The 11,777-nt window shown below is 36.6% G+C and overlaps 1 pseudogene; it reads left to right on the top strand.

The window, feature by feature from the left end:
- The first annotated feature begins 242 nt into the window (after positions 1–242).
- On the top strand, positions 243–10,298 carry LOC134302403 (interferon-induced very large GTPase 1-like; annotated as a pseudogene).
- The last annotated feature ends 1,479 nt before the right edge of the window (positions 10,299–11,777 follow it).

The raw sequence follows: 11,777 nt of genomic DNA, 5'->3' as shown, positions 1-11,777 counted from the left end.
TATAAACAACTTGCACACATGAAAATGTATAGAACATCACAGTTATTTATATCCTCATTGCTCTGTCTGTAGGTGTGGTTACAACAAGTACGTTCTCTCTTTCTCTCTCTCTCTCTCTCTCTCTCTCTCTCTCTCTGTGTGTGTGTGTGTGTGTGTGTGTGTGTGTGTGTGTGTGTGTGTGTATTTATGTGTGTGTCTTGTCCCAGTTTTTGCTTTCACCTTTGATGAATGACTGATGAACAATGGCGTCAAATACAGGTAAGATTTAGAATTCAGATTTCAGTTATCTGGTGTAAAATAAAGCAATAAGCCACGAGAGGCCGTGCATTACTGTGATTTTAGCACGGGGATGATGTTTTTGAACATGTTTTAAAACTTCTTTCCCCGTGCTAAAATCTTAACAGTAATGCACGGTCTCGAGTGGCTTATTGCTTTTATAAAACGGCGGTCAACATAAAATATAATAAATACAACAATGTTTAATTCATAAATGTATTTATTGTGTATTAACTTACAATAAAGCATTCTTCCGCGACACAAAATAGTTCGATTAACAGTGTTGCTAGGCAACATGAGGGCGAAAATAACATTATTTTTTTCTATTCAGTGGCGTATTAATATGGAATGATGTGAGGTGGTCATAGGTGTGAGTTTATCGGGGATTTTACAACGGCTTTGAACACGGCTCAGCCAATCAGATTTTAGGACCGGAACTATCCGTTTTATAATCATCTTTTATTGTTAGATCAAAGTCAAACTGAAGTGTAATGTGTTGATGTGAATCTACAAACTATAAAACATTAATTAAACAAAAACCATCAAGTACTGATGATCAAACATGATCATAACCTTGATTATTGTAGATCTGTACAACATTATAACACTAACATTATAAATATACCAGTATACAGAGCCTAATCAGGTTCAACCAAGAAGAGAAAAATAATAATACAGAAAAAGCCAATAGATTGGTTTCGTGTGGCAGTAAACATAACATCTTTTTGGGTTAAAATGGCTAAACAATATAATAAGTTACTTTCATTACTTTTCATTACTACATGAACACACAGAAAAAAAGATGTCATTGGGTGTGTTCAAAAACCTACTAAGCTGCCTTCCTGTCTACGTTGGCAGCTGCCTCAGTAGAGAGGATTCTAATAAGTCAATGACTTGTAAGGCAGGTTATTCAAACGCGCTACTCAGACAGCGATTCCATCGGGTTTTGCTTAATAGGCTAACATGTTAGCATCTTGCCATTCAAACCAATGGGATGGGGTGGCACAGCTCGCTAGCATGTCAACTAACATCTCCTTTTGTGTATCAAAAACGGTTAAATACACTGACAAGCCCAAACTTGCAAATAAAAACACTTGTGCAAGTTTATACAAGTTAAAAATCAATAATAATTTATTTACGTTTGAAAATAACTTTCTCCACACACGTCAGCCATGTTTTGTTTTGTTCTTTCTGTGAGAGAAGAGCTGCCTCACTGAATACTGGGATTGCCTTGATCACTAACAATGCTTCTGATGCTCACTCGTTCTTGATTTAAAATAACAAATTTTAAGATGCATAACTAGACAGCATATTAAGGCATCTAGGATTTCGAACAGCCTCATTCCTTGGAGCGCGTAGGATGATGTAAAATGCGTCTATGTAGAGAGAGAGCTAGCTTTTCCAACACACCCATTATTGTCATATCATTTGTCATTATGTGTTTTCTATTGTGGAAGAAAACACTTTTGTTTAAAAAACAGGTTGTACAGGAATGGTGACAGAATACATTCTTGTTTAAGGTGTGTGATCTTTTTTTAGTAAGGGATTGTTTAAGCATTTATGGCTCATGTTACTGTATGATTAGGTTTATTTTGTACGGGTTCCTCTGTGTTTATCAGGTCAAAAGCAGGTGAAGAGATTTTTCTCATCCCACAAGATAATCTCCAAATGAATTTCAATTTGCTGGTGTGCTTGAGATCTTTGTGTCGTCTGGCACAATTTGGACCTTACATGTGTCACAAGAATATTCTAGCTTGAACTAAATTCAAGCATTAAGTACCACTCTGTGGGTTATAGTAAAAATATTCTGCCCCTGTGCTAAAAGCAAGGTCCATAAAGTCATGATTTGATAAGGAATATATTGAAACATCAGTTGTAAGCCAGGACTTTTTATCCAGCATCAGCTTAACAAATGCATTTTTTGACCAGATTGTCACAACTTCCTACAGACACACTCAAAAACCTTTTTCTGCAGAGTGAAGACTGTTAAAGTCTCAAAGTGGAGTGAGTTGTTAACAACTCGATAATAATGTATATGGAAGTGCAATGAAATTTCCAACTAGCTCAGGGTCAGATGTCCACATACCATATACAGTCTCCCACTGATACCATTTTTTGCCCAATCTACTGTATATCTAATGGTGGATTCATAAATACTGAACTTATCTTAGGTGAGCAGATTTTTAGAGGTTTTAGAAGTTTGTTTTCTTTCCCTGGCTAAGTTCAACATGCTTTTAATGAATTGTTATTTACTTGAGATTTTATAAAAACATTATAACCTTTTCCAATCTAATAGATTTCAATACTTTTCTTCCTTATCTTTTTTCACACAGGGTCAGTTGATAATATATATTAATATACGTCTGTATCTCGATTTAACATCAGTAGGAATATGTAAAATTATGTTATAGTAATTATTTTACATGATCATTGTAGCATTTAACTGTAGCTAGTTTGAGAGATGTAAACATTAAAGCTTTAATCTTATGTTGTGGAAAAGAGAGGTTAGCAATTCATTACTTCATTATATAATTACCAGGAAAACTGAATTAACATAACATAACAGTCACTTTCTGGTTTCTGGGATAAAGTCCATTAGAAGATTATTTTAACTTTTTTGAGAGAAATGCACTTCTCCAAAACATGTACTCCATGAACTGAAACTCCATGAAATGACTGTGCCTCCTCTTTTTCAGTACACTTAGAGGGTTGTGACATGCAATACATGTAGCCAATGGGAGCTAAACTTTTCTTAAGATTGACCACCTTGACCAGTTGACCACCTGTGGTCAGTAGGTGATGCTAAAAGCTTAGCTATGTAAAACACACACACACACACACACACACACACACACACACACACACACATGTAAAATGGCTCCCAGGGGAACTTTTGTAAAAGTTAACTCCTAATATCACAAACATAATAAAAGATCAAAATGTAAATACCAATCTGTAGATCAAACAGATCTAATATACCGAAATTGTTACATATGAGATTTAAGCATGTAGTACAAATCTTCATTAGCCTTGTATACAGGGAATTGTATACAGAGCATTGTATACAGGGAATTGTATATAGGGAATTGTATACAGGTAATTGTATACAGAGCATTGTATACAGGGAACACAAGTCTTAACAATATATTTTGAGTAAAAGTACTGGTTCATTCATAGTCTCAAAAAGGAGGACATTACACCCCCAAAAAGAAAACGTCATACCAGGATCAGGGGGACATGATACTGCAACACAGAGAATGAAACCAGAACCCATATAAGTTTTTGACCAATTTAAGCAAGAATTCTATAACAAATTACTGTTTTACTCACCAAATGTTTTGTCTACTTTTGATATTTAAGTCTATTTCTCGCTGCCTCCAAAAGTTTACTATTGGCCAGGAATTTGTGGTACATCTCTGTACACCCTTCTGTGAGGTTCACACAAATCTAAAGTTCTGCCTTGACACAACTCATATTATTATATTATGAACTTATGTATGCAGAACAGAGCAAGCGGGAAAAATTCAACCACCAGAGCGAGCCAAGATAGGTAGCACTATAAGCAGTCAAATGAGGCTGTTAAACCAATGAAATACAAATAATTTGTTTTGAAAATGTAACCAGTTCACTCCAAAAGGAGGATTTTTAAGTGTCCGTCCTAGCATTGCATGGGCGAAGGACTGGTAGCTGAAAAACCAGACTGTCCGCCTAAAGCAAGACGGCTGGCCACCTTAGTGTGTGTGTGTGTGTTTTTTTTTTTTTTTGGTCTTTGAATGTCCTGACTTGTAATTCAGAAGTGAAGGAGGCTTGATTTACATACAGGATGAAAGAAATAGAATAGGTCTAGTACCAGTCTTTGGCGTCTCTTTCCTCCAGAGAGGTTGTAAAAGGAGTTATTATATCTCTTAAGATGAAAGAGCCAGGATCCGAGCTGTGACACTGTTAGCCCTTGTAAAGTCCTAAATGTAGGTGCAGGATGCTTGTAAGTATAGGGAAAGGAGCTTGAGGTTCTCTTTTGGGGTTGTAAAAATTGTCTGAGATTGAACAGATCTTGAGGCCACAGGATTATAAAGAAAAATGAAAAAAAGGATTTGTAATAATAATTCATGGTTCCTTTAGCAGCTATCCACTACACTTAATTTAATATGAAATGTAATGCAATATTACAGTTCCAAAATAAAACACGTCCATCATGATCAGTAAATCTGGAATAAATTGGTACTTTCATGTGTTTATTATCTTTATCACATGCTACTTATTTTTATTTACAGAATGTAGCTCTCATCTACAAGATGCTGAAATTCATCAAGAAACAGCAGAGACAGAAAAAGTAAGCAGTTTTATTCTGCAGTACTGATTTCTGCATTAAATCATTTAAATAATAGTTTCTCTTCTCATTTTAGTTTTTGTTTTAGTATTATTTATAACAGGCTTATACGAACATAAACATAAATCTCACATGATAAAGACAAACAATCTTTCCATAATTTCTTTTTCCATAATTTTTTCCCTTCTTGTAAATAAGTCACAGGAAAGTCGCAACCACAACTTCCACCACTTTGACTTAAAAGTCTTGTAAAATAAATATATTCAATATTAAAATACATTACTTACAACATTACATTATTAGTACTAGTAAGAAATCTTTAAACACTATTATAATAGTGAATGTGGATAGCAAGGATCTTACAAGAAACATAAGTAAATTAATACATTAGACGGATTGTCACACAGAAATACAAAAAAAATATTTAAAAAAATGCACAAGACAAACTTAATTTCAGAGTTGAACCAGAACATTTGGAAGGTGTAAAACAGTGCCCCCATGCACTTCTAGCAAGAGGTGTAAACAGTGTTCTTTGCATGCTGTGAGTTTTCTTAAAAGAATCCAAGACTTTGTTTATACAAGCACAAAGTCCATCCTGTGCTGCTGTCTAGACCTGCTGTACAGGTCTTTCAGTGTCAATGTTAATCTCTCCTGGTGACCTTGAACCCAGGCCCACTGCATGCCTAGTTTCATACCCAAACACTTATTAAGGTAATGAATAATGTCTGAAACCTGCACAGACAAAACCCCCTTAGATCATTCTTGTGCCACCAAGCCATGTGCATTGTGTAACATAACACTAAAATTTATCATGAATTTAAAAAAATGTTAAATAATCCAAATGTTTTAATTGTTTTTACAGGAGAAAAAGATAAAAAATAAAACACATTTAATGAAAGAAAATGATGAACTTTTTGTTAGACTTCATCTTCTGGACAAACAAAAAGTAAAAATAAAAACTTCAGATGTTCTTCAACTAACGTCTCATTCACTCAATTGTCAAGAACCTTGTGAAGAAAAAGATCTGGTTCAAACCTTCCTACAAAGGTTGTTAATGATGGATTACAGAGCAAGAGACATTACCACCAAAGAAGAAACTACTTCAAATCCCTCCACCTCATGTACAGAAGAAAAAGAAGATTTATTTACTGAGCTTTTTGCCAAAAAACATTCATCCTTTGATGGTGACAGTGTAAAAAATTTTATCCATCCCATGGATCTTCAGATGGCGGTGTTCCACTTCTCAGACAGTTTCCTGAAGCAACTAATAGTGACTAAACTCTCTCAGTGTCAGTACACTCTGCCTCTACTGGTGCCACATCCATTTACTGGAAAGATCGAGTTTCCTCTGTGGACATTTCGGCAAATTATTAAAAGCTGGAAAACCACTGACACTTCTGGTACCAAGATCAGTAAAACCCAGCATGTTTATGAAGCAGAAACTCCAATGGTGGCGTTCTTCAGGTTAGGAGACGTGTCCTTTTCCAAGTCTCAGCTGATGAACAGCTTGATCAGTAAGAAGCATGATACGTTCTTCCACAGACACTGTCCAGGCAGCATTAAAAACCGTCTACTGATGGATGGAGTTGTGGAGATTGCTTGGTACTGTCCATCTGGAAAGGAAACTGATCATTTTACTGACTGTGTTGCTTTCTGTAATCTACACGGTGATGCAAAAGCCAGTAAAGAACAACTGGATATTCTGACTGAAATGTCGTCTGTGAATGTTGTTCTTTTATCTGATCCTAAACATGAAAGAGATAAGGAGATGCTACAGAAGCTTCTAAACAGCCCCAAACCACTCATCTGTCTCCTTTCTGAGGATCAATCAGGTGTCAGTAAGATTAATGACAGAATATACAGAATTGGTTTAAAAGACAGAAATCAGTCAGACATATCGAAAAACCTCAGAACAACCATCACAGCGTGTCTGTCCAAGTCATCTTCAGTTTTTAAACTTGAAAATTTAAACAAAAACGATGAGATCACCACAGATGAAGATGATCCTGAATGCAGGAAAGGAAAAGAAGCTGCACTAGAGATAATAAAACTACTGGAGGGGAAGGAAATATCCACATTAAAGGAAACACACCTGCCCTGTCAAGGGAAGCTCTGGTATGAGTGGTGTCAGATAAACAAAGACTCACATCGACTTCAAGGAAACAATTTAGAAATGCAAAAAAGTGAAAAACAAACACAAATGAAACAAATCCGTGAACAGCAACAAGAAAACGGACAATCAGCATTCATGAAACTAATTGTTTCCTCACTGAATTCTCTAGCAGGAAATTAAAAATCATTTTTTATTAAATGGCTCGAGATTCTCCTGGACAAACAAACCTCAGATGATCTTTCAGATCTTCATTACAAGTACAATGAAACATGGACAAGGGTTTTATACCTCAAAAAGAAACATGACAAATCAGGAAATATGAAGGCTGAGCAAACAGAACTTGAAGAGATATCTAAAAAACTAAATGCAGCAACATTCGGGCTGGAACACATCTTCAGGGAGATGGGTCAGATATATGAGTCAAATATGTCCATACAAGCAAGTAAGAAAACCTTTGAAGAAAATTATATCTCTTCTTTTCCTAAACTTGCTGCAGAACTCATAAAATCTGGTCTTCCAATGGAGCTGATGGATGGTGATGCTGCTCATGTTCCTCTGATTTGGGTTTCTGCAGTTCTAGATGAACTCATAAAGAAACTGGGAGACCAGAGAGTCTTTGTGCTGTCAGTTCTAGGGATTCAGAGCACAGGAAAATCCACCATGCTGAATGCCATGTTTGGACTCCAGTTTGCTGTCAGTGCTGGAAGGTGCACCCGAGGAGCCTTCATGCAGCTGGTCAGAGTATCAGAGGAGATGAAGGAGCAGCTGAAGTTTGACTACGTTCTTATTGTAGATACTGAAGGTCTTCAAGCACTTGAGCTTGCAGGAAAATCCACTCGTCATCATGATAATGAACTTGCAACATTTGTTGTAGGTCTTGGAAATCTGACTTTGATCAACATATTGGGTGAGAACCCGGCTGAGATGCAAGAGATTCTTCAGATTGTTGTTCAGGCCTTCATGAGAATGAAGAAGGTCAAACTAAATCCCAGATGTATGTTTGTCCATCAAAATGTTGGTGACATCACTGCTGGAGAGAAGAACATGGACGGCAGGAGACGTCTACAGGAGAAACTGGATGAAATGACAAGATTAGCTGCTAAAGAGGAAGACAGTGGAGCTGAGTGCTTCAGTGATGTTATTGCTTTCAATGTACAAGATGATGTTCAGTATTTTGCACAGCTCTGGGAGGGCAGCCCACCAATGGCTCCACCAAACCCCTCATACAGTGAAAATGTTCAGAAGCTAAAGAGAGCTATTTTCACAAATGCTGCCAAGTCTCATAGTATGAAACTCTCAGAGTTTAAATCACACATTAGTGATCTGTGGAAGGCTCTACTGAACGAGAACTTTGTTTTTAGTTTCAAAAACACACTGGAGATTGCAGTCTACAGGAAACTAGAAACTGAGTTTGGAAAATGGACCTGGGCCCTCAGAAGTGCCATGTTAGAACATGAAGAAAAACTGCACAACAAAATTAAAAACAAAAAACTGGAAAAGCTTGAGGACAAAGACATTTATGCTCACATAAAGAGGACCAAAGAAGAAGTGGAGAAATCAATGAAGTGTTACTTTGGAGATGAAAGAGACAAGGAAATCTTAATTCAATGGCAGATAAAATTTGAACTAAAAATGACTCAACTTCTTGAAGATCTTGTCAAAAATGCAAAAACAAACCTGAATGATTTTCTTCAACAGCAAAATGCTCGAGAAGCTTTTAATCACAAAAAGACAGAGTATGATAAAAATCTCTTCAATATGAGTAAAGCACTTGCTCTACAACTAAAAAGCACAGAAACTGATGAACGAGTCCTCAGACAGGAATTTGATAAAGTGTGGAACAAATGGGCCACTGCTCTAACACAAGACACAACTGTAGAGAAACCTTTTGATGTTTGGGAGGATGTGATACAGATTCTGTCTGAAGGTAATGAACAAGCTGCTGTACATGAGCAAATATCTCAGGAAAATTACACAAAGATACACAGCCTGGGAGATTATTCATGGTACATTCTTTTAACTAGGCATGAAGAACAGCAAACACATTTGGGTGTCTTGGAAGTAGAGAACACAGTACTCATAACACAGAACACAGAAAATATTTCAGTTCCTGAAAAAATACAACTATGTGAAAATGGTTTCTCTTCTTTTCAATCCAACAGTCAGTCAGAGATAAATCCTTTGTATTTTGAAGAACATGAGTCAGTGAGACATCTGACCAGAAATGTCATCCAAGAATCTGAGCACTTAATCGAGGAGATCTGCAGCAAAATTACAGGACTGGGGTACAAGAACAGCTACATTCAGGAAATAACTGACCTGGTCAAACACATAGTGGAGAAATATCACAGTGAGAACAAAAAAATTAAACTGAAGAAGGAATTCACTCTGGATCTCTGTCTTCATGTGTGTTACCTTGCAAATCCCGAATTCACCAAGATCCACCAACAGTTCAGAGATGAAAATGATGTAAAATTGTATCTAGAAAAGCAGAAACCACAATATTACAGCGTCTTCCAAAACTACTGCAGAGGAGCAACAACCACAACAGTATTTGGTGAACTTGTCTACAACAATCTTGTACCAGCCATCATACAAGCAGCCTACAATAAAACTATTATTGATCTGTCAACACAGATGAGCTCAGACATGCCAGAATTTAATGGTAACAGGTTACAGCTTGAGAAACACATTCTGAAATCTCTGGCAGAGCAGGAGAACTTTGGGAAGTACATGGAGTACGTCCACCATCCCAAGAAACACTTTAAATGGTTCATTAGAAAAAAGGTTGGTAAATACATCACTGAAAATAACAGCGAGGTTCTGAATCTTCTCACAGAAAACCTGAAACACAAAGAGCAGAAAGTGATGAACGCTGTGAACGTCACAACTGAAGAAGTGAAGAACAGCTGTGGTGATGCAAACATGTGGCTGAGAAGTTTGAACAATTCACTATTAGATGAGCTGAGCTTAAAAGACATAACCTGCACTGGTCTGGAGGAAATTACAGATTTAGATTTTCTTCGACAGGTTGTAGGTAATGGTCTCACAAAGATGATGTCAGAACAACATAAAAGCTTCAGTGTAACAGACAGCAACATGGAGAAGTTCAGGAAGAAACCAGATGAGATTCTGATTGAACATCTGTGTCAGTGCTGCTGGGTTCAGTGTCCATTCTGTAAAGCCATCTGCACCAACACAATGGAGAATCATGATGGAGATCACAGTGTCCCCTTCCACAGAGTAGATGGAATCATAGGTCGTTACTACACAAATACAACAAATCTCTGTGCTGATATTTGTACAACTTTAGTACAAAGTGATAAACAGTTCTACCCCCATCATGATACAGATGATTTGGTACATTACAAAAATTACACAACAGCAGGAGGAGAATATGCTGAGTGGAGCATCACCCCTGATAATTCAGAGCTCCCATACTGGAAGTGGTTTGTGTGCAGATTCCAAACAGACCTGGAAAATTACTATGGTAAAACATTCAGGGAAGACGGAGAGATTCCCATTGGATGGAGAAAATACACAAAAAAAGAAGCTATAGAGAGTTTGGATAAATACATCTGAAAAAAAAGACACACATACACCCAATATACTGTATATGTACACACAAAAATATAGTCATACATATATAATCATTTATACTACATATATATAATCGCATAATCATTTATAATATATAGTCACATATAATCATTTTGAGTTTTCAGGGTTGTGGGATTTATATATTAGTAGGATGTGCATGAATTTGATCTTTTTCTTCTTAATGAATGTAATTCATTTGTACTTTGTACTGAGTGCTTTACTATCCCTTCGCTGCTGCAACACTGTGAATTTCCCCACTGTGGGACTAATAAAGGATTATCTTATCTTATCTTATCTTATCTTAATAATGTTTGTGGTTTTAAATGTAAGTGCATGTTACAGTAATCAAAGATCAGAAACACCCTGGACGCCCAGTCCATCGTAGGGCACACACACACACACACACACACACACACACATTCACCTACATGGACATTCAGTGTCTCCAACTAACCTAACTGCATGTTTTTGGACTGTGGGAGGAAACCAGAGCTTAAATGCACAAAAACTACAGGGCCAATTAAAGTTGAATTTTAAGATAACCACATTTTTGTGAAACCCAGTAGTGCAATTTAGTCATTTCCAATCCCTCACAACAATTGCTCTGCTGCTTCCACCTTCATGCCAGCCAAGAAGAGCTGCAGACTAACACATGCACCTGTTAGAACATCATAAAATCTTGGTGCTCAGATCTTCTAATCCAGTGTAATGTGCTAAATCTGAGAGAAAGAGCCCCACATGGAAGTGCAATGTGCACATTAAGGAGTTTATATAGAGACGTGTACATGAGAATGTGAGCCTGTTTATTAAAAAAAACTTTGAGGACAGTTTTGGTTTTTTGGGGCAACCAATCAGAACACAAAGGGGTGTGGTGTTAATCATTTTGAAGTGCCAAGTTCAGTGCTACAAATGCAACCAGCTCCATTAACAATCATCTGGTGTGTAAATGTAAATTATTTTCTAAAAGCCAGGATAACTAAAGGGGGAATGAGAAAGTAGCGATGGCACAGACCAAAAAAAATGTGTAAGTCATCAAATGTTCAGAAGTTTATGTCAGCAATATTAAGAACATTATTAGTTCAGAGTTGTCACTCTGCCTGGGGGCTTCAAATCATGGGGTAAGGGTTAAAATCTGTCAAATCAGCCATCACACATAGCCATTTTTTTTGTATAACATCAAATTCACTTCCTTAAATGTACTTAACAGACTTATTTTTCCTGTAAATCATATTAAACACATTAAAATGTTTACAATTACCATTAACTTAAGCATACTGCATCAGTGATGAATATTTCAGCAACATAAATGACATTTGTTATTTATAATTAAATTCAGTCACTTCTGTTACTGGTTGCACCACATGATAAGTGGTCACCCCAAATGACATAAATACCTCCTATTGTTAAAAATCTATTTGAAGAGATCAATAAACACATTCCCTACAACAATAGATTTAAGCC

Source organism: Trichomycterus rosablanca, chromosome 2, assembly GCF_030014385.1.
Source record: "Trichomycterus rosablanca isolate fTriRos1 chromosome 2, fTriRos1.hap1, whole genome shotgun sequence".
Taxonomy (NCBI): Eukaryota; Metazoa; Chordata; class Actinopteri; order Siluriformes; family Trichomycteridae; genus Trichomycterus; species Trichomycterus rosablanca.
Note: the sequence above shows the minus strand (reverse complement) of the source record. Positions and strands in the feature narration are given on the sequence as shown.